Source organism: Strix aluco, chromosome 2 (assembly GCF_031877795.1).
Source record: "Strix aluco isolate bStrAlu1 chromosome 2, bStrAlu1.hap1, whole genome shotgun sequence".
Taxonomy (NCBI): Eukaryota; Metazoa; Chordata; class Aves; order Strigiformes; family Strigidae; genus Strix; species Strix aluco.
In genome coordinates this window covers 79,258,980-79,277,907 of record NC_133932.1, presented here as the reverse complement: position 1 = coordinate 79,277,907, position 18,928 = coordinate 79,258,980, and the positions used below count along the sequence as shown (strand labels likewise).

The 18,928-nt window shown below is 43.3% G+C and overlaps 1 protein-coding gene across 6 annotated transcripts in view; it reads left to right on the top strand.

Annotated features, from left to right (window-relative positions):
• Positions 1-4,093: 4,093 nt before the first annotated feature.
• Positions 4,094-18,928, top strand: part of FARP1 (FERM, ARH/RhoGEF and pleckstrin domain protein 1) — a 210,992-nt gene continuing 196,157 nt past the window's right edge. For 3 of the 6 annotated variants that reach the window (XM_074815420.1, XM_074815419.1, XM_074815418.1), the window contains exon 1: positions 4,098-4,394. The gene's annotated coding sequence lies outside the window, so the exon portion shown is untranslated. Of the gene's footprint in view, positions 4,395-18,928 lie in introns of all 6 variants that reach the window. The other 3 variants (XM_074815422.1, XM_074815421.1, XM_074815416.1) reach the window with 3 other exon arrangements.

Here is an 18,928-nt window from a genome sequence, read left to right as displayed (position 1 = left end):
CAGTAAACAAAATCTGTTAATTAGCTGGCTCTAAGCGCTTAAATGGCTTCTTTTCAATAGTTGAGTATTTCTTTCACATGGAAATCCTGAAGTTTGAGAATGGAAATGGACTCCTTTGCTAACTGGCTAAATATTTATTTGGTTTTTTCTTTGTTTTTTCCCTCAAAAGTTAAGACATGGTCTACTGCCAGTATTATACACTATTAGGAAAATTGTTAATTACCACTGCTTCTAGCTATAGTCTGACATTGCATTCTGATGTGGAGGCAAGAAAGACATATTAGTTCAACATTAGTAACCTTACCAGAAGAGCTAGTGGTATGATAATCTTAACAACTGATGACTGTAATAATATTTTGAGAAGACATGGATAAAAATATATTACAAGCAAGAGCCGCTCAAATGGTGGGAGGCATGTGTGCTACGAAACGTGTAATAAAAATAATGGTGAAATGATCCTGAAAGAACTGGATGGATAATTCTGTCATGCTCTTGCACTGAAATTAGCAAAAACAGATGAGTTAACACAAGTTAACATAAGACATATGAGAGAGAGTCTAAAACTGACTAATCAAATGCCGTAGGTTTGCAAGATTGAGCCCCAAACCACATTTATACAAGAACACACTGATAAATCTAGCATGAAAGTATTTGCTGAAAGGGTCTTTGAAACAAAATTTCAGGCTCCAGGGAAAACATCTGTGGAATGTTTTATGAAAAAGAATTACTAGACAAAAGACATAGCTGAAATACACAGATTTCGATTAGTGCAGCATCTTAGCTTCTCGCCTTAATAGAACACAGAAAGACATTTGAACTAACACATATTTTAAAGTAGTTTACAAAGGAGGCATGGATTTTACGGCCAGAAGGACCACTGAAGAATCTAGTCTGACCTTAGTATAAACCAGGTCAAAAAACTTAATCCATGTACTTGGGTTTTGAGTCCAATAATTTGGTTTGATGAAGCACACAGATAGGCAAACAAGTTACACGGCAGGTGAAAATGTGAATTTGCAGGTACTCTGCCATAACTGCCTGCATACATGCATACCTTCTAGAACCTCACAACAAATATGAGAAAATGTCGATGAAAAAATAACCGCGAATCATCCCAGTTTATGAGAGTTGTAAAAAGTGAGGGCTTTCCAGAGATCCATATTAGCATTCCATCATAGCTGTTGCCTTTTCTTTCCTAACAGGGAAAAAGGCAGAAGGCACAGAGAGGCAGTCTCCCAAGACGACAGAACCCTTTTAACATATTTTTCTCCTTCCCTTCCTTTCCCTTGGGTTTTGTCTTATCAGGTAAGGCAGAAATGAATGATCATGCCGGCTTCGTCTTGCTTAATCTGAAATCCAGTTCCAGCTCTTCTCTTCTTTGTCAGTGGATGCAGACAAAGCTTATCTGTTTTCTTGCAGAAACATGAACTAACTAGGACCATTTTTCTAATTTCAGCAACTTTTCAAAAACAAATGCTGTTTCTCTCCAATTCTCCTGTTTATTTGATGTCCCAACAAATTCCACATCTCATTCAACAGGGAAGAAATGTAACCCTATATACTACAGGAAACTAACAGCAGCGATGAGTGCTTTTCTTAGCAATCACATCAGAAGAGTTCAAGTTGCTGCCATGTGTAATTTACAACAGATAAATCCATTTTAGAGAAAAATTGCTGCTTAACAATTGTAGAGAGCATCAGTGGGAATGAATGGGTGAAAGATGACTTTATGACCAACTAGATAAACATCAAGAGACAGTAAAGAAGTCTTTTTAGATGTCAGTCCCTAGCTGTCTTTGATGCCTTCAGAAGATTTAAGAATTGAGGAGTTAACACAATAAACACATGCAAGCTTGCCTGTGGCTCCTGCGGAAATGACCAACATATCATTATCTTTAATGCTTCAGTAAGTATACCATTCAAGATAGTATTTCACTGTTGCTTTTTGGAGCTCAGTAATAAATGACCAGTAGCTGCAGGGCAACCTGTTACTTCTGTTCAGTACTAAGAAATGCTTCAAGGTCACTCAAACTTGGAAGGCATTGAAGATGATCTCACTCACTTGATGGAGATTACAACAACTCTTTTGTTACATGTGAATGATCTGGAAGTGTACATAAAAAGCACCAGGAAATTCTAAATGCTATGATTGACCCTTACAGTGCTGCTCTTACCCTAACTGCACCTTAAGTGAGTTAGAGCTGCTGACAAAACATGTATTTGGAAAAAGGCAATCTTTTTTATTATGTCGGTGTTTTTAACCACAGTTCATATGGTCAGGCTGCTGGACTAAATGGTTGTTGTAGGTCCCTTCCAACCGCAATATTCTATTCTAATTCTATTCTATGTTTTCAGAATGAGAATGTAATATTTCTTCTTGATCTTCTACAGACAGACCGTACATTTTGTGTGGAAAATGTCTGGGGGAAAACGACCATAATTACTATCTTACCAAGTATTGACAGCTAAAGGCAATTTGCAGCCTTTCAGTCAGTAATGTATATTAAGGTTTCAGGGCTGACCAAAGAAATGATCTCACAAGGTTGGTTGGCATATGCATTGAGGTAATTGTAGTGAGGTGTTTGTGCACAGAGGCACTGCTGTTGACAGCAGAGGAATTTGTCTTTTGGGGATTAAGCAAGGCCAAGGCTTAGACAAAAAAAAAATATTTATAGCGTTCACACGTAATTTCTCTTTTCTCCAGTGATTAAAAACTGGAGATAGTAATTGGACTCCTTAAATTGTATTTAAATGCTAAGTGCTCAGAAGGGTTACTTTATAAATACACACTTAGTTTACTGCTCCCTCCTGGGTCACTGAGAGAACTTCAAAGATCTGAAGTGTCTCCCCTGCGTCACTCATTTGTGTGCACCACCCAGTCTTCTTCCTGAAAAAAGACTGGAAAAGACTCGAAGAGATGCACACCCCAACACTTCAGTTATGCAAATGGACAGTGGTGTTTTAAGTGCTGCTGTATGCAGGCAGCTATGCTGGTCCTAGCTGTGACAGCCTTTTTGCTCTAGCTCCAAATCTTCTCTGAGGCAATGTACAGGGTCTCTGGAAAAGGCACAGCCCCAGCCCTTGCCTGGTGGTCTCCTTTCTACTTACATACTGGAGAGTATGCCCTTGAAGCTCAGATTGCTACTACTTGTTAAATTTTACAGTGCTGTTATCTGTGGTTGTCTAACTAGGAAGAAAATATAGGTTACGAACTAGTAATTGTAAATGTGAATACGCTATCCATACAGCTAGTCCTTTGGCTTCTCAGGCAAGCACTTGAGCGTGGAGGGCTACCTCTTCGTAAATCAAGCATTGATCTGTTCGCCGTTAATTCCTGGAGCCTCCCCCTAAAGCAGAAAAGCTGGGGTATTAATGGGTTTGCCCAGACCCCCTGAGGCAATGCTCTGGTTCCTCCCGACCGAGCCACCTAGTTTCACAGCCTCCCCGCTGCCGGCCAGGGAACCAGCTCCGTCTCCAAGGGCAGCAGGGGACAGCCCTCAAGCGGGGTGCCCCTGCCCATCAGGGCACCTACGTCGGACGGTCCCCGAAATCCACAGAGAGGGGCAGTGACCGCGCAGGGCCTCCGCGCTGCCTCGCCCCGGGGCAGCCGCTCGAAGGCGGGACGGGAGGCCCCGCCATCCCTACTCGGAGCCGCCCTCCGCTCCCCCAGCTGCGAGGCTGCAGCCGGGCTTAACCCTTCCCTTCCGCCGCGGCCACCTGGGCGCTGCTCGCCCCTTCTGGTGCCCGGGAGGAGGAGGAGGAGGGCGGGTGCCTGGAGCCCCCCCCCCCCCCCCCGGCACCGCAGCGGCGCAGGGCGGTGGTCGCTGCCCCTCCTCCCCTCCCCCCGACGGGCTGCCGGGTACCTGCGGCCGGGCGGCTCCGCCGAGGCGGGCACCCCGCTCCCCTCCGCCGCCGGCCGCGCCGAGCCGAGCGGCCATGGCGAGCCGCTGCCGCCGCCTGTGAACGCTGGAGGGGGCTCTCGGCCGCCTCCTCCCGCCGGCGGCTCCCCCTCCGGGAGGGGGCAGGGTTAGGGGAGGTGCAGCCGCGGCAGCGCGGCGAGCGGCGTCCAGTTCCCGCTCCCCCGGTCTGCAGGCGGCAGCGGGACCCCCCTCTCCCCCCCCCCCCCCCGTCGCCGCCTGCCCCCGTCCTCCTCAGCGCCCGGCCCGGTGGGCTCCCCCCGCTGCAAGGCTGGACATGGCGACCCTGCTCCTGCGAGCCCCCCGCTGTCCTCCTCCTCCTCCTCCCCCCACCGCCACTCCTGCCGCCGCCTTCTCCTTCTCCTCCCCGCGGAGCTTTTAATGGCTCGGACCTCCGGCGGCCAAGCGCGACTGCCCCTGCACCAGCCGCAGCGAGGAGAGCCCGCGGGAGCCCGCGCAGCCCCAGCCCCGCGCACGGTAAGGGCGGCACGGCGAACAATGGGGCCGGGCGGGAGCGGCGGCGGGTGGCACCGCGGCCAGGGCTCGGCGGGGCAGGCGGCGGGGGCGTGGGGGAGCCGGCGGCCGGGAGCGCCGGCACCGCCGCCCCCTCCCGGGGCGGTGACAGCCGCGGGGCCGCGCTGCCCGGCGGGCCCCCCGCGGGCGCCGCTCAACCCCGCTTAATCCTATTACCGCGGGTAATCCGCGGGGAGGCTCCGCGCCGAGCGGCTCCCTGACCGCCCTCCCTCCTCCCTTCCCTCAGGCCACCGCGGCCGGGCGCAGTCCGGGCGGCGGCGGGGGGCGGCCGCGCAACTTGGTGCCTTTTGTTTCGCCCCCCCCAACTCTGGGCTGGGACCCGGCCCCGGCGGCGAGGGCGTCCCCCGGGGCGGTTGCCCTGCGGCGGGGCGGGAGCCCTGAGGGGACGCTCGGTGACGGGCGGAGTTGGAGGGACGGGAGTCCGCGCCGGCCCGAGGAAAGGTTTCTCCTAGGCCGGCAGCCAGCGGGGAGGTGCCGCCCCGGGGGGGGTGTGCGAGGGCAGCGCGCCGGCCTCCCGCGCCTCGGCCCCGGGGCGGCTCGGGGGGGACGGGGCGGCCCGGCCCAGGCCCCGGCGGCGGTGGGCGTGGGCTGGGCTCCCCGCTCGCCCCCGGCCAGCGCCGCCCCGGGCTCCCCGAGTGGCTGTAACGGCCGCCGCCGCCCGGTGCTCCCTCCGCCTTCGCACCCAGGGGTGCGCCGGGGTGGCCTCGGCCTGGTTCCCTCGACGCCTCGGCCGTGGCCGCGCCCGGGCCCGGGCTGGAAAGTTCGTCGCTTCCAAACCCGAGTGTTTCCCGCTCTTCGGTATGGCCGGCCTCGGGCAGGCGTGAACCGCTGGGGAAAGTTTTGAGTAAACAGTTTATTTTCAGAGTGGGAGCTCATGTGTAGTAGGCCTTATCTTTTGTGATTTGGCTGCTTTGCCTTTTTTTTTTTTTCTTTTTTTAAAGCAGACGCAAACTCTGTGGAGTTTGGTTTTTTTTTTGAAGTTGCTGGATTTGCTTGATTGCTGGCATGAAATAAATGAAATGCGTAGCATATCTTTTTTTTTTCGGTCACAGCCTTCTTACCAGGGTTCCTTCAAAGAGATTTGTCCCTGGAGAGTGGGAAGATGATTGCTCTAAAGGAGCAGTATTGCTCAGCTGTTTTATTATTTGTCTCTCTCAGATACTTTGACTCTTGCTCCTTGTATTGCTTCCAATATGTATTTACAGCAAGCAGCTGATGTTGGAATCGAGCCAACAAAAATAAAATTCTGAAGGAGTCCAGTTAAGAATAGCCCCAAATGTTCTCTTGAATTAAGATATCCCCTTCCCGTACTTAGGGATGTTTATGCGAGAATTGCGGTATCTAGCTAAGTAGTGGATAAGAGTGTTTTAGAAATGGTCCGGTGTACCAAGAAAGTACAAAATCCTCTTAGCTATGCCTCACGTGTCCGACCTGCCGGGGTCTCGAAACTCTGTGCTGGCTGGCACGACAGGCTGGGAGCTGCGTGCGCTCTGCCCGCCGCGTTGCCTCCTGGGGCTTGTAGTTACCCCGACGTGCACCTGACTGGTAAACTCTGCGTGCGTAAGGACCAGCCCGGTTCATGAGGCCAGGTGAGAGCTCGTCGTCCCCCGTTGCCCTGGCCTTCCCTGCTATCAGCAGTGTCCGGTGCTGAGCAAAGTGTAACAACCTGGTGGCTTGGGGGATCCCGCTTAATGGATTTGCTTTCTAATTCAGAGCTTCATTCTCTTAGGTGTGGTTTTGCTCAAGGATTGGGTAGAGTCTTTTTCCTTTGTAACTCACAAAGATGAGGGGTTATACGTAATGCGCTGAATTACAATGGCTATTTTTCAAAGCTTAGACATTGCTATGTCAGCCCAAACACGCTGTAAGTTCTTTTATCCCCACAGACTTATGTTCAAGTGTAGCTGTGGAAGGGATCGTTGGCAATAGGGCCAACTGTCATCATCCAAGGGAAGGGGTTAGAAAGATGTATTTCTCTGCTCATTTTTTTTGCAATATCTTGTATATAGCCAGTTAAATTGTGTTTTTTTTCTTCTGCACTCTGTTTTCTTCAACAAGCCAATAAACTAGGAAAGTGAGCGAAATGTTTAACCCACAGTAACATGGGACTTCAGAATGTCAAAAGTAGGTAAGAGATTGAATGTGTTATACCAAAGCCTGATTTTTATTTAATGGCTGGACTTCAAATTGGAAATATTTTTTTCTTTTTTCCCCCCCACTCCAGGTTGACACAGTTCATTAGTCATTTTGTAATCAATATCTTAAAGCATGCTATTTCTAACCAAACTTTTTGAAAGAAAATTGTTGATGATAAATGACCAAAGGGGAAACACCACTTAAATGTGGTGTTTTGAAAAAGAAAATAGCAAGACTTGCTTTAGGAGATGTATTTCTGCATTAAAATTTAGTTAGAGAATTCTGAATTTATAAAGCTATCAGGTAAATTTTCCCTGCTGATTTTAGATTAATTTGACTTAAGAAAAAATCCAAACTTCCACTTAAGAAATTCATGTATGATGAAAATTAGCAGCTCTTTTTAAAAAAATATAAAAATTCTTGACACTGATGGATATGAGGCTGCCAGTGCTGGCAGCTTTTTAGATTATGTATGCTTCATGATGGAGCTATGCAAAAGAAACGTTTCTCTGGTTTGAAATATCTTTGCATTAAGTCTTGCTTTTGGGCATGGATTTCTAAAAGGGTGACTGGTGCAGTGACTCCCAAACTGGGATCTGTTAGGGCACCAAGCTGGGGAAGATGGTCCATGGGACCATATTGTTTTCACAGTGTTTGCAGTGACAAGTTGTCTGGCAGGCAGAGGAATTTCAGGGCTGCCTAGTGGGCTAAAGAATCACGTGCACGTCTCTGGCTGAGTGTGACCCCTCAGGTTTTGCAAGGTGCAAAACTGTGCAGAGAACAACGTTTGTCTTCTCTGATGGTTAATGGCTGTCCATCCCTCTTTCCCGAGACTGGAATTTGAAGTGTAAGTCAGTGCTCTGACCTCACCCGCCCCTCTGCTTCGCTTGGGGAAATGCAGATATGCGTCTTGCTGACTGCAGCAGAGATCCGGATCCAAGACTTCACTTCAGTAGAATTGACTTGACTCATCTTTTTAAACTTATGTTCATAATTAGGAAACATTTTTTGCAACTGTAGGATCGGTTTCCAAAACCTGATTATCTACATAAATGAAGTTCTAGTGGATGTCTTCTGCTGTTAAACCTCTGTGTTATTAATTTGGTTACATTCTAGCGCAGAATCAATGTATTCGCATTATACTTTTCATACTGTGCTGCGATGTTAGTGATAGGGACTAAACTTACTGATTTTGGTTTCTGGTTTGTTGGGGTTTTTTTCACCAATTTTTCTTAATGCTTGTCTATGCCAGTGTCCTTATTTTATATTGTCTTTTTTAGAAAAGTATGATAAAAATGCTGTTTATTGAATTTGAGTCCACCAACTTGTCCTGCTTTTTCTGTTTCTTCTTTTAGAAATTGTCATGTTTATCTTAAGATCGCCTTTCCAGATTTAATTTCATGACTTTGAAAGATTGCAGTTTGTGTACTTTTTTTTTTTTTTGCATGTACTTTTCTGACTGGTAGGTGCTGAGTAGATGGTGAAGTTTATAGTTTACAGGTGTTCTACTGAAATAGGGAGAGTAAAGGGGCAACTTGCTTGTCTGCTTGCAAAGGCACAGAAGACTAATTACAGAGATACAAAAGATCATCAGGCTCAGTCAGCTTTGAATTTGTGCAAAATGTCAGTAAATTTGGCCTGCAGAAATGTACATGAATCAGACAATTAGGTCAGTCTTTATCAGATGTGGGCACTATGTTGTTGGTAATCAATTGCAGCATGATGAGCTTTTTAGCCTTGTCTGTAATGAAGTAGACTTGATTAAATATTATGAGAAATGAAAATATGATACGCCTTTTGGAGGATTTGAGAAACAGGGTATGCAACTACATTTTTTTTTTCAGTGTGGAAATATAAATGGGGGAAATTATTTTTAATGTTTGGTTGTCAAAAAGGACTTAAAGAGAAAAAGAATGGTGGCTCTGTTAGTTGGTACTCAAATAAAATGAAGCTTTGTTGGTGAAGTTCACGGAGGTGCTAAGTTCTGTTTTCTGTTGATCTCGGAGGGAACTGCCATTTTTTGTAATGTGCCCTTGAATGTTACGCAGTAAAATCTGTACGGTAAAATCTGGCTTTGTGTCACAGCATAAAATGGAGCAAAGAACTTTCTCAAGCCATGAAATCTGGATACTGAGGTTTACACTAGTAAATTTCTGTACAATACATGTTTGTTATTAGGCATGAGAAATACTCAGGGGGTTGGGTGGTATTTTAGTATAAGGCAAGGATGGTGTTTCCAGACTGTTTTCTTTCCCAGGTTGTACATTGGATGTAGTGGTAAAGCCCACTGAAAAGTGGGAGATTGTGTCTTTGAGATGGTGTTGCTGGTTCCCTCACCGGTGATGCCTTGCCTTGCAGCGCTCTGCTGCTTGCCATTAAAATCATTTTTTTGGCTACCTTGGCATCTGTGCTGGAGGTTGCTGTCCCATGGTACAAGATTTCTCAAGTGAGTAGTAATGTTAACGACAATTTCAATCCCTGTTTCCTTCCAAATATGCTGACTTGGGGGGCTAAAGTTATGGTCTGGAACTTGCAGGGTGGCTGAATTTGCCATAATGAAAGTACATTAAGAGACTATTATACTCCAATTTGATGTGTGATTCTACTGTCTTGTAAGGCTCTTTAAATTGCCATTTCAAGCTCTCTCCCTCATTGGGTGTGTTAACACAGAAGTGAAAGGGTAAGTCGTGCAACCGAAGGGAACCTTCCACTCATCCCCCAAGGTACAGGTCTTCCCAAAGCATCTATTTCTATAATACACAAGGTATTTTAGTGTATAATACACAAAGTATTATAGAAATTCTGCAGCTGGGGATGTGTCACGTGGACAGGTTTGTCTGAGGAGAAGCTGTGACTTTCTGAACAGAGATATTGGTAGCAAGCCATCCCTGCTTGAAACAACTGTGTCTGAGCGCTGGCAGTACGTTTGTATACACAGAGGAAATGGGAGCACTGCCTCTGGGGCAAGCTGCTTGTGTACCTGGATTGTCTTGTACAAAATATTGCTAGGGAAGAGCATGCATTTTTATAGGTCAAAAGATGATTTACTGGTAAACTGGAAAACCTAGCAGTAATAGGAGAGAGTTGGTGTTGTTTGGTGTTTCCTTCTCCAGTCCGGGGCTGCTGCTTCTGCTGGCCACTGTTGGCCTTTCTGCGTCTTTCACTCCTGGTTATTGCAGGACCAGTTGTTTGATCACTGGTCACTAGTAATACTGACGACTCCATCTCTTTAGTCATGGACCCTTATTTTCAGTCACCTACACCACAGGCATAGGTCAAGAAGACATTGTCAATTTATTCAAGTAGCAAATGTGGCATAAAGGGTCTTGCTGCTCAGTAACCTGTGTACATTTAATTGGCTCTTTCTACTCTGCATCATGCATTTTTCTGTTGGTTACCTCTTTCAAATAATTTTTTTCTGTGCCTGGATTAACCACTTGAGCTGTAGACATTGTGCATTCATTTCTTCCATCTCTGAGTGTTATTTTTGGACATGTCCCAGCCTCTGTCTCCCCACTGAACAATACCAAAGGTGTTCTGTAGGGACCTTTGCTAGCCCAGCAACGGAGCACCGTCAGGCTGCTCATTAGTCTTTTATGTCTCTCCTTATCAGTTTTACTGTGAAACTCCCTATCGCTTCGGTTGCACATGTTAGAATAATTAGGCTTCCTGTTTGGCAGGTTTGTATAGCATTGATTTTGTCCTGAAAGTTCAGAGGAGGGGAAGGTTACTATTAAATTATATGAAATGGCAAGTATGTCTTTGGTAGTTGCCTTTTTCCATTATGAGGTGGGTTTAAAACATAGTTTTGCACAGAGAGGCGGGCATGCTGAGCAGACTTTCATGCTACTTATACAGGAGGTTTCCCTTGCATTAGTAAATAAGTGAAAATAAATCTTAAAAATCAACCTCTTTTAAGAGGGAAAGAGGATGTGGTGACACCACTATTTGGTTGGAACAGGGCTTCCCATCATTCAGAGGCTCTGGGAACACAGCAGGTATCAGGCTGACTTGGAGCATTTCCCTGGCCACCCTGGTCTTCCTACGAATATGGGAAAAGAGGATGGGGTGTCTTTCGGGGGTTGAGGATTTTTTTTCTGTTCGTCTCTCTCATCTCTTGAATTATCTTGGAGTTTGCTGCTGTTTATGGCTTACCATCAAAGTGAAATGAATTTGATTTGGTTTTATTTTGTTAATTCTCTGCAGTCCTATGATTGCAATAACAGTGATTACAGCTGAGAAGTCTCTGGCCAGCTCTTGCTGTGGTGTATAATAGTAGTGTCTTTTTCAGATTAAGGAAAAGTATGATTTGTTTAGTTTGTCCCGCCTGAGGTTATTTTCTCAAACATCAAGGCTAAAAAGGAAGGTAAAGCTATTGTGAAAGTAAGAATCTGCAGAAGTTGTTGTGTTTTCTCTCAGGAGTTTCCTATTTTTCAGGGAGCGGTTAGTATTCAGGCCCTTAACAATATGAAAAATATTAAAGGGAGAATGGGAAGGGGGAGATTCAGTTGCTGTACCCTTTAGAGAAGAGTGTCTATAACTATGTACCAAGTAATCCCTGTGCATTATAGAAGTTAAACTTAACTTTGTGTGAAACTTGGAGGTAATTTTCAGTCTTTTTATTTGAAGGCTCCTATCTTTGTGGAAATTCCTCCTGAAAATCTCTGTTTTGCATTGTGTTTGTAAGATCTGAAACCATTAATGTTTACCTTTAACATATTAAACATTCAATAGTTTTGTTGCTTTTTAAACAGAGGCATCAGTATGTTCATATAGGAAGATCAACTGTATGGCTGTGCTGTTGTAACCTGTGTTGTTCATTAGCCACTTTTTACAGCTTAGCTCAATTAACTGGTGTAATGTGGAAAATAAAATTGTTCAACGTTTTGGTACAGAGCACCGTTTTATTCCCCTGTGTCCTTTGAAATGTTGAGCATAATTTTTAGTACTATGAAAAATAAAATACTAGAAACCATGAAAAGAAATACAGAACAAGCAAAAAGGAAAAGAAACCTAGAATGTACCGCCAATAAATATTGAACCTGAAGCTAGCAGAAAATATCCTCAAAGTGCTTCAATAGCAAATAAATAAATAAAACAGAGACAAAGCAGATGGTGTGATAGTATTGCAGTGGAGAGAAGGGCAAGTGACTCTGCCATTTGAATATAAAAAAGGTTTTAAAAGGCATTCTAATTAGGTGCTGCTCACAACTCTGCGTTTACTAATAATATTTGAATTTTGAGATAAGTCAAACGGCACAATTCCAAGGATATAGGATCCATTGGCCTAAAACGTGTGAGTTGGAAGTGAGCCTCTAAGAGAAGAATTTCTAAATAGACCTGTAGGAGAAGAGAAGTTGCTGATGGTAATTTTATGGGGCAGGTTTTTCCATCTCATTTTTTTTTTTCATATTATTTACAATTAAGGCCTGAATGGTAATGCTTCCTCTTTGTTTCTGGCCATACCTCTGTAAACTGTTGGGCAACTTCAACCATGTTAGACAAACAATGAAGCTTAATTAAAAAATAAGTGCTGGATAGAGGAGAGACTCAAATCACAGCAGCTGTTGCTGGAGGTCATCTGCGTCGCCTGTCAGCTGCCCCATCGGCATATGTGTTGGCCGGGCAGTCACATAGGTGCTGCTCAAAGCAAATGCAGCCTCGTGCCATCTAATTAGCAGTGAGCAAATAGGACAGTGTCGAGAGAGGGGTCAGGAAGGCTGTCAGGAGAGGAGCTGTGTGGTGGAGCAAGCCAGTCAGGGCCTGAGGGAAGAGTTATCAGTTGGGTGGAAAACCAGTTTTTATTAGCTCTGTTCGTCACCAAATGTGAGCACGTTTGCATAGTGGCTCTTAGTGGGGAGGAAACAAACCTAGCGCTAATGAAGCCTGTCCAGAAAGTGAAATCTTTATCAAAAACCTTGGCCACATTGACACCAAGCACAATTTCCCACTGTTACCTGGAAATGCTTTCTGTAGCCATGAAGTAGTGTGCCTTTATTCAATGAAGTACCAAAGCAATGGTACAAGAGCAGGATATCTGTGTGAAATTTACCTCCAGTTGTCCAGCTTTTTAAGTGCAAATCAAGGACTATTTCAGATTCTGAAACAAGAAATTATCAATCAGGCAAGACCTTAAACATGAGCATTTCTCCCTTAATTTTGTGTGCAGTGACTGCACGCTAAGGCACCAGAGAAATCGTTGGAGCAGTTTCTAGTTGTAATAACGCTTCAAGGATCATTTGAAGCAATGGACCAGCAAATGACACTTGATGGTAGCTCTCTGCTTGAGAAAATCCACTGCAGGGAAGCCATTCCTGCCCTCCTGGATGAAGAGAAAGTACATGATGGAGGAGAGCTAGGGACTAATAGTGGCATGCTACAAGTGGGTGACTGAAAAATTAGATCACTGTTGTGATGGAGTGGTGTGTATGTATGTGTTTGTACATATGATGAGAAGTCTGAGTTCAGAAGCATTTTCTTTTTCTGGAACTAAGTTGTAGACTTAGCAATTTCCTCTGCATTTGTTTGTTTTTTAAAATCAACAGTCTATATATTCAAGAAAATTCAAACATGTATGTGAAAGCATTAAAACTGAACACAGTTCTTATTGTTCTTAACCACATATTTGCTAGGGTTGCTTTGACTTTCTTAGATCTGCTGGTAAAATTTCTTTGGGCAGTAGATAAAACTACCAAATTTTCCTTCAAAGTTTCTTTCCTTAAAAGTGAGAGTAATGTTTGAAAATACGTGTGTTGCTATTTAAAATACTTACAAACAGAAGATAGGTGATGTGATGAGAATAGCTAATACGCAGAAAAAGAACAAACTAATTAAAGCTGAAGTAGTTAGCTATAGACATGGTGAGGTGTTCAAGTGTGTACCACAATAGATGGATGTAAGTAACAGAACTACATTTTCACTCCCAGTGTCATGTAAAGAAAATAACAGGGAGAGCTAGGTATCCCCCTTCATCTTTGGTTTCAGATTCTCTGCAAAAGCTGCAGGATTAGATGGTATCTGTCCTTCAAGAAAGCTCAAAGAATTTTCATTTTAGTGTAAACATAATTCAAAAGAAAAAATCCCAAAGAAGAGTCTATGGTCTGCTTTTCTGCCTGCTTTTGTCAAAACAAAATGCCCCCTCCGACCTGAACAAAGTTCTTTCTACTTAAAAGCACCCCAAGATTGGAACCGAAGCTTAGATGTATACTGGGAAGGGAAAATGGTAGCTATACATCTAAAAAATATCTAGAGAAAAATGTAAAATACTTGTAGAACTTTTAAAGCCTCATCTGGGCTAACCTCGGAGCAGAATGAATTTCAGAGAATGCTGATCTAAGAACGGTTCCAGCTTGGCAAGGAAAATGTGATTTGGAGACGTGGAAGAAAAAATTAATCGGAATAATAGGTCTGACCCCTGCAAGTAGATTAGGCCTAATGAAATTAATATCTGAAAATTAATTATAAAACCAACCTGATAATATATAACAGGATTTAAGAGGATGTTTTCAAATCTGCAAGTAACTCCAGGATTCTTCTGCAGAGGAGGTCCCAGGAGTAGTATAAGAATATCTGCTTTTGTCTTCCCATAAAATATTTGAATTGCAGTGAGCAACCCCACTTCACTCGTGTGCATATGTTTCCTGTTGCAATCAAGTGACAGTTTGGCTCAACTTGGAAAGGGCTGAAATGCCTTAGAGCTGGATTGTACGGTATCAGCTGGGTAAAAGTTTCCTGAAGTCTTTTGGCAGTGTCTGACTTTTGTGAAATAAAATATGCTGCAGCAATTTCTAGTTTGTATGTGTGCATGTTGACCAATGAGTGAATTTATTCTAAGCATTAACTTGCTTGTTTATGGCAAATCCTGGAATAGCGTATTGTTTTCATTAGCTTTCCAGGCTAAATTTAATTGGAATTTTGTCAGGACGACAAGCTACTCTGGTTACTTTTGAATGTGTTTAAGGAAAGTTTCATAACTCCTTCTTCGGTATTCCTCCAGTAAGGCCTGATCCTTTTTTATCTACGAAGTTTAAAGCTTGAGGGGACAATAAAGACTCAAATCAATTGGAAGTAATTGCAACTAGATCATCAGCATAGTTTTGTTTAATTTACAGTGTTTATTTAGTGCTCTCCTGTTGAGGAAGTTTAATCAAATTCCTTGTGCTGCGGGGGACTGCAGGGAGGAATAGTAATGACCTGGGTGCTTGTTTTGAGGACTCTACCGTATATATAACCGTAGTTCTGCGTTTGGGAAAGAAAGAATTTTAATACCTGGTGTGGTCGCTGGAGTGGTTCCTCTGTAACTGGGCATGGGGACACAGAGGTTCCCTCTTGGCTGGGTGCTTTCAGTGGGGCCAGGCTTGTCCCCCATCAGTGCTCTTAAAGCATCAAGAGAGAGGAGCTCTGCTTTTTAATTTAAAGTCACGCAGCAACATAGGTGAAATGAGTCATTTGAATGTCAAAACAGTAGATACAATTGTGTTAATCCCATGTCCCTGCTATTTTGGAATAGGCAGAATAGCCTTTAGAAGCTCTTGGCTCACTACTTGCTGTTTGTACTTCTTGTTTAAATGTGCTGTGTTTCAGTGCTCATCTCTGAGGGCTGTGTTGGTGGTGCCTGATGCAATGCACTGTGCAGAGCTAGAATCCTTAATCCCCAAGTTTGAGAGTGTGTGCACTATGGGACAGCTTCAGGCTGTTTTCCTCAGGAATAAGATTTGATGGGGACAGTTGAAAAGCAAAAGTCTTGACCTTTAAATGCATGGAACGTCACAGGGGATTATCCTTACCCAGTATGCAATTAGCTCATGTTAGAGGGAAGAACAGTAACCCATTTCTTTGTGCCTGTTTCTTTTGTCTGTGCTTTATTTCCCCCTTTCCCCTCCTTGAAATTCCCATATGTATATACTCTCAGTGTTTTAGCAGTATGTATGTTTTCTTCTGATTCACTAATAAGGCTGAATTTCTTTCGGGGTGAAAAAAACCCATGATGTAAATCAAGGTTCTTTGATTCTATTTCTGCCCATCATGTGTGCTGCTGTTGTCAGTCCTGGGAAGAACCATTCCTCTTGTCTTAGTTTTAACAACAGTTTGTGAGGAAAAAAATAAACCCAACAATACTGTCGCCATTGCAAGGCTGAGATTAGGGAAATGTATTTAATCAGTACAAATTAATGAATATATGGCTTTTCTTCTTGAAATAAAGGGTGAAGGGTCTGAATCTGAATCATTCCTTTAATGAAGGTGGGATGTTACTGATGCTACTTTTATCAGGTTTTTGGGTAGTAATAATTATTTGGTGTTCTCCAAACCTGGCTATGCCCTCATGAGGACAGGCTGAGAGGGTTGAGGTTGTTCAGCCTGGGGAAGAGAAGGGTTCAGGGAGACCTTATAGCGGCCTTCCAGTACTTAAAGGGGGCCGACAGGGAAGATGGGGAGGGACTTTGTATCAGGGAGTGTAGGGATAGGACGAGGGGTAATGGTTTTAAACTGAAAGCGGGTAGAGTTAGATTAGGTGTAAGGAAGAAATTCTTTACTGTGATGTTGGTGAGACACTAGAACAGGTTGCCCAGAGAAGTTGTGGCTTACCCCTCCCTGGCAGTGTTCAAGGCCAGGTTGGATGGGGCTTGGAGCAACCTGATCCATTGGAAGGTGTCCCTGCCCATAGCAGGGGAGTTGGAACTCAATGGTCTTTAAGGTCCCTTCCAACCCAAACCATTCTATGGTTCTGTGACTCTGTATTGATTATTTGTACAATATTTATTCGATCTTCCTTCTTGAATTCTATGCATGTTTTTATTTCCCAACCCTTTTTTTAATTCGGTTACTATCTGTGACAGCATTCTATAGGATTTATCCATAATACTTGCCTTTATCTCCTCCATAGATAAGGTAAATGTGATGGAAGGACACACTGTTTACATTTTGTAAAGTTTCAGTAAGCTTATAGCCAAAACTGTTGCTGGTATAGACTCCTGGAACTTGTTAGCTGTTCATTTACATCTTCAACAAAAGTATAAGTATGTAAGTTTTGAGTAATACTCTTTTTCCACTAGTCCTACAGCTTTCTTGACAGTAAGGAAGGAATGCAAATCTTTGGAGGCTCATCTGGGGTTTTGATAGCTCAATAAAAATAAAATTTTTTTGGCATGAAGCCTTTAAAGGCTGCAATAGATCTTGTGTATGATTGGTATGAATTAAAAGGGCTGCAAATGGCAAGCCTGATGTTGGACAGTTATCTTGGTGGATTTGTTAGAGGCTTTTTTCCCTTCTCCCCTATGGCAGAAGACAGTCAGCTAAAGATTTTTTTTTGTGATCATCACAAGATTCAAATTTTAAATGTTTTTTAAATTCTGTGCTTTTTCATGTAAGTTCTACGTACACTTTGTTCTGTACCATATGGTTAAGAAAGAAACATGCACTGATTGTGAGACAGTTACCAACTATTAAGAGAATCTGTCAACGTCCCTGATTTATTTTGTTCAGTCATTTTTCCACTAAGAGAAATCCATCTAAATTTTTTTTTTCATGGATTTACACATCAATGTCTTTCTAACACTTAGCAGATTAGGCACCTGGAACAGTAAACATGTATCTTTGACTCTGTAATGGACAGGACTTGATATTCTGGCTGATAATTACCCTTGATATTACCTGCTTCCATCTTCGTTCAGTGTTTTGTAGGATGAGGTTCCTGTTGTTTCTGTAGAGCTGTATTTTCAGTGATAGACTCAAGGGCAAGTTTTAGGTAACTACAGGCTTGAGCTAGTGTTTGTAGGAATTTTGGCGATGGTCCTAAATTGTCTTTTCTGTATCCATAATCTGATTCAAGGGTGCTCCCTATAAGGACTGATGTTTTTGTTCAGGCTTCTTTCAGATGTCTTAAATACCATTGCTTTCATTTAAAAAAAAAAAAAAAATCTAGTCCATAGTTTATGATCTTACTGTCGGGAATTTTTTTTCCTGCTGGTAAACTGGCCTGTGTAAACCTGCTCTAATTACTCCTAATCTTTAAACTTCCCACTCAACTTGCAGACCACATCCCTATGGTCCTACACTTTATTATTCTGCAAATGGTTTGCTCCCTTGCTGCTCTGCTGTGTCAGTCTCCTTGATTCCCTGGGAAGCTTTTGTTCTGCCCCGGCGTCATCCAGCTCTAGTACAGAGTTCCCTGTGAGACAGAGTCCTTCAGGAGGACCCTGTGCAGGGGTTTGTCTTCATGGCAGTTGGCTTTCCAGAAAGATCATGTGTAACCTAGTTACTGGACCAGTAGATCTGTCACACTCTCTGCTTCTGAATTTTAATAATTCTTTCCTAACTACTATCTTCCATGTTAGATAAAATATTCTGTATATTTTGTTTTCTTGAAATGTAATTGCTCATTATTTTATTGCTGAGCTAAAGCAGTTTGTCATTAATAACCTCAAGGTTCCCTTTTGTTACCACATATATAGTCATTTTATCTGTGTTAGTAAGGCATGATGACCTATTTTGGTTAGTATGTCTGGTTTTTGAGCTGAAGGATGATAGCAGAAGTGTATCTTGGAATTTCATGGGTGTGCTAGAGACAAAAAAGGGGAGTAAAATACCAAAAATGTTGGTGGAGCATGGATTCTGTTCTGTAAGATGTTGGAAGCAGTTAGACTATGAGAGCTTCAAAGTGTCACCCTTGTTTTTAAAAACTGTCTTTAATAAGGAGTTTATTTATATACTTCTGATGATTCTAAGACCCTTCAAGTAAGCCTGACTTTGCTACAGGAATTCAGTAAGGTGCCACTATGCCTTACATCCATTAATAGAGGTTCTCTGCTGCCTGGCAGTACGTATTCCTTACTGACTGAGACAGCCAATAATTTTTTTTATTAGATGAATGCAACTTTGAAGGCTCCTCACTGAATGAATCCATTAAGAGAGTTGCCTAAAGGATATCTTATTTTTGCAGAACAGGCAAAAGTCAGAGTCACTTTGCAAGCTGAGGGCTGTGGTAACATACTATTTCTTTCCCTTAAAGCAATACTGCATTTAGCTGTTCTGTTGGTTCTTCATGCTTAGAATTTGCTAACTGGGAGGAAAAGAAAAGGATTGAATAATCATACCCATACTCTTTTTTCATTATGTTGTCTTCCATTAAAAAAAATCCCTGTTTTTTCCTTAACTTACAAGATCTAACAACTTCATAGGTAGTTGCTGTTTATCCATTTCCCCATCTTAAGTACTTCCAAAAGATGAGAACCAAGCCATAAGCCTCCGAAGTTGTACACATAGTTAGTATTCCCTGGCTACTAGCTAGTCCTAGTAGTTGCAAGACTCATACTTTGTTGCAAGAAGGGTGAAAATGTCAGGTT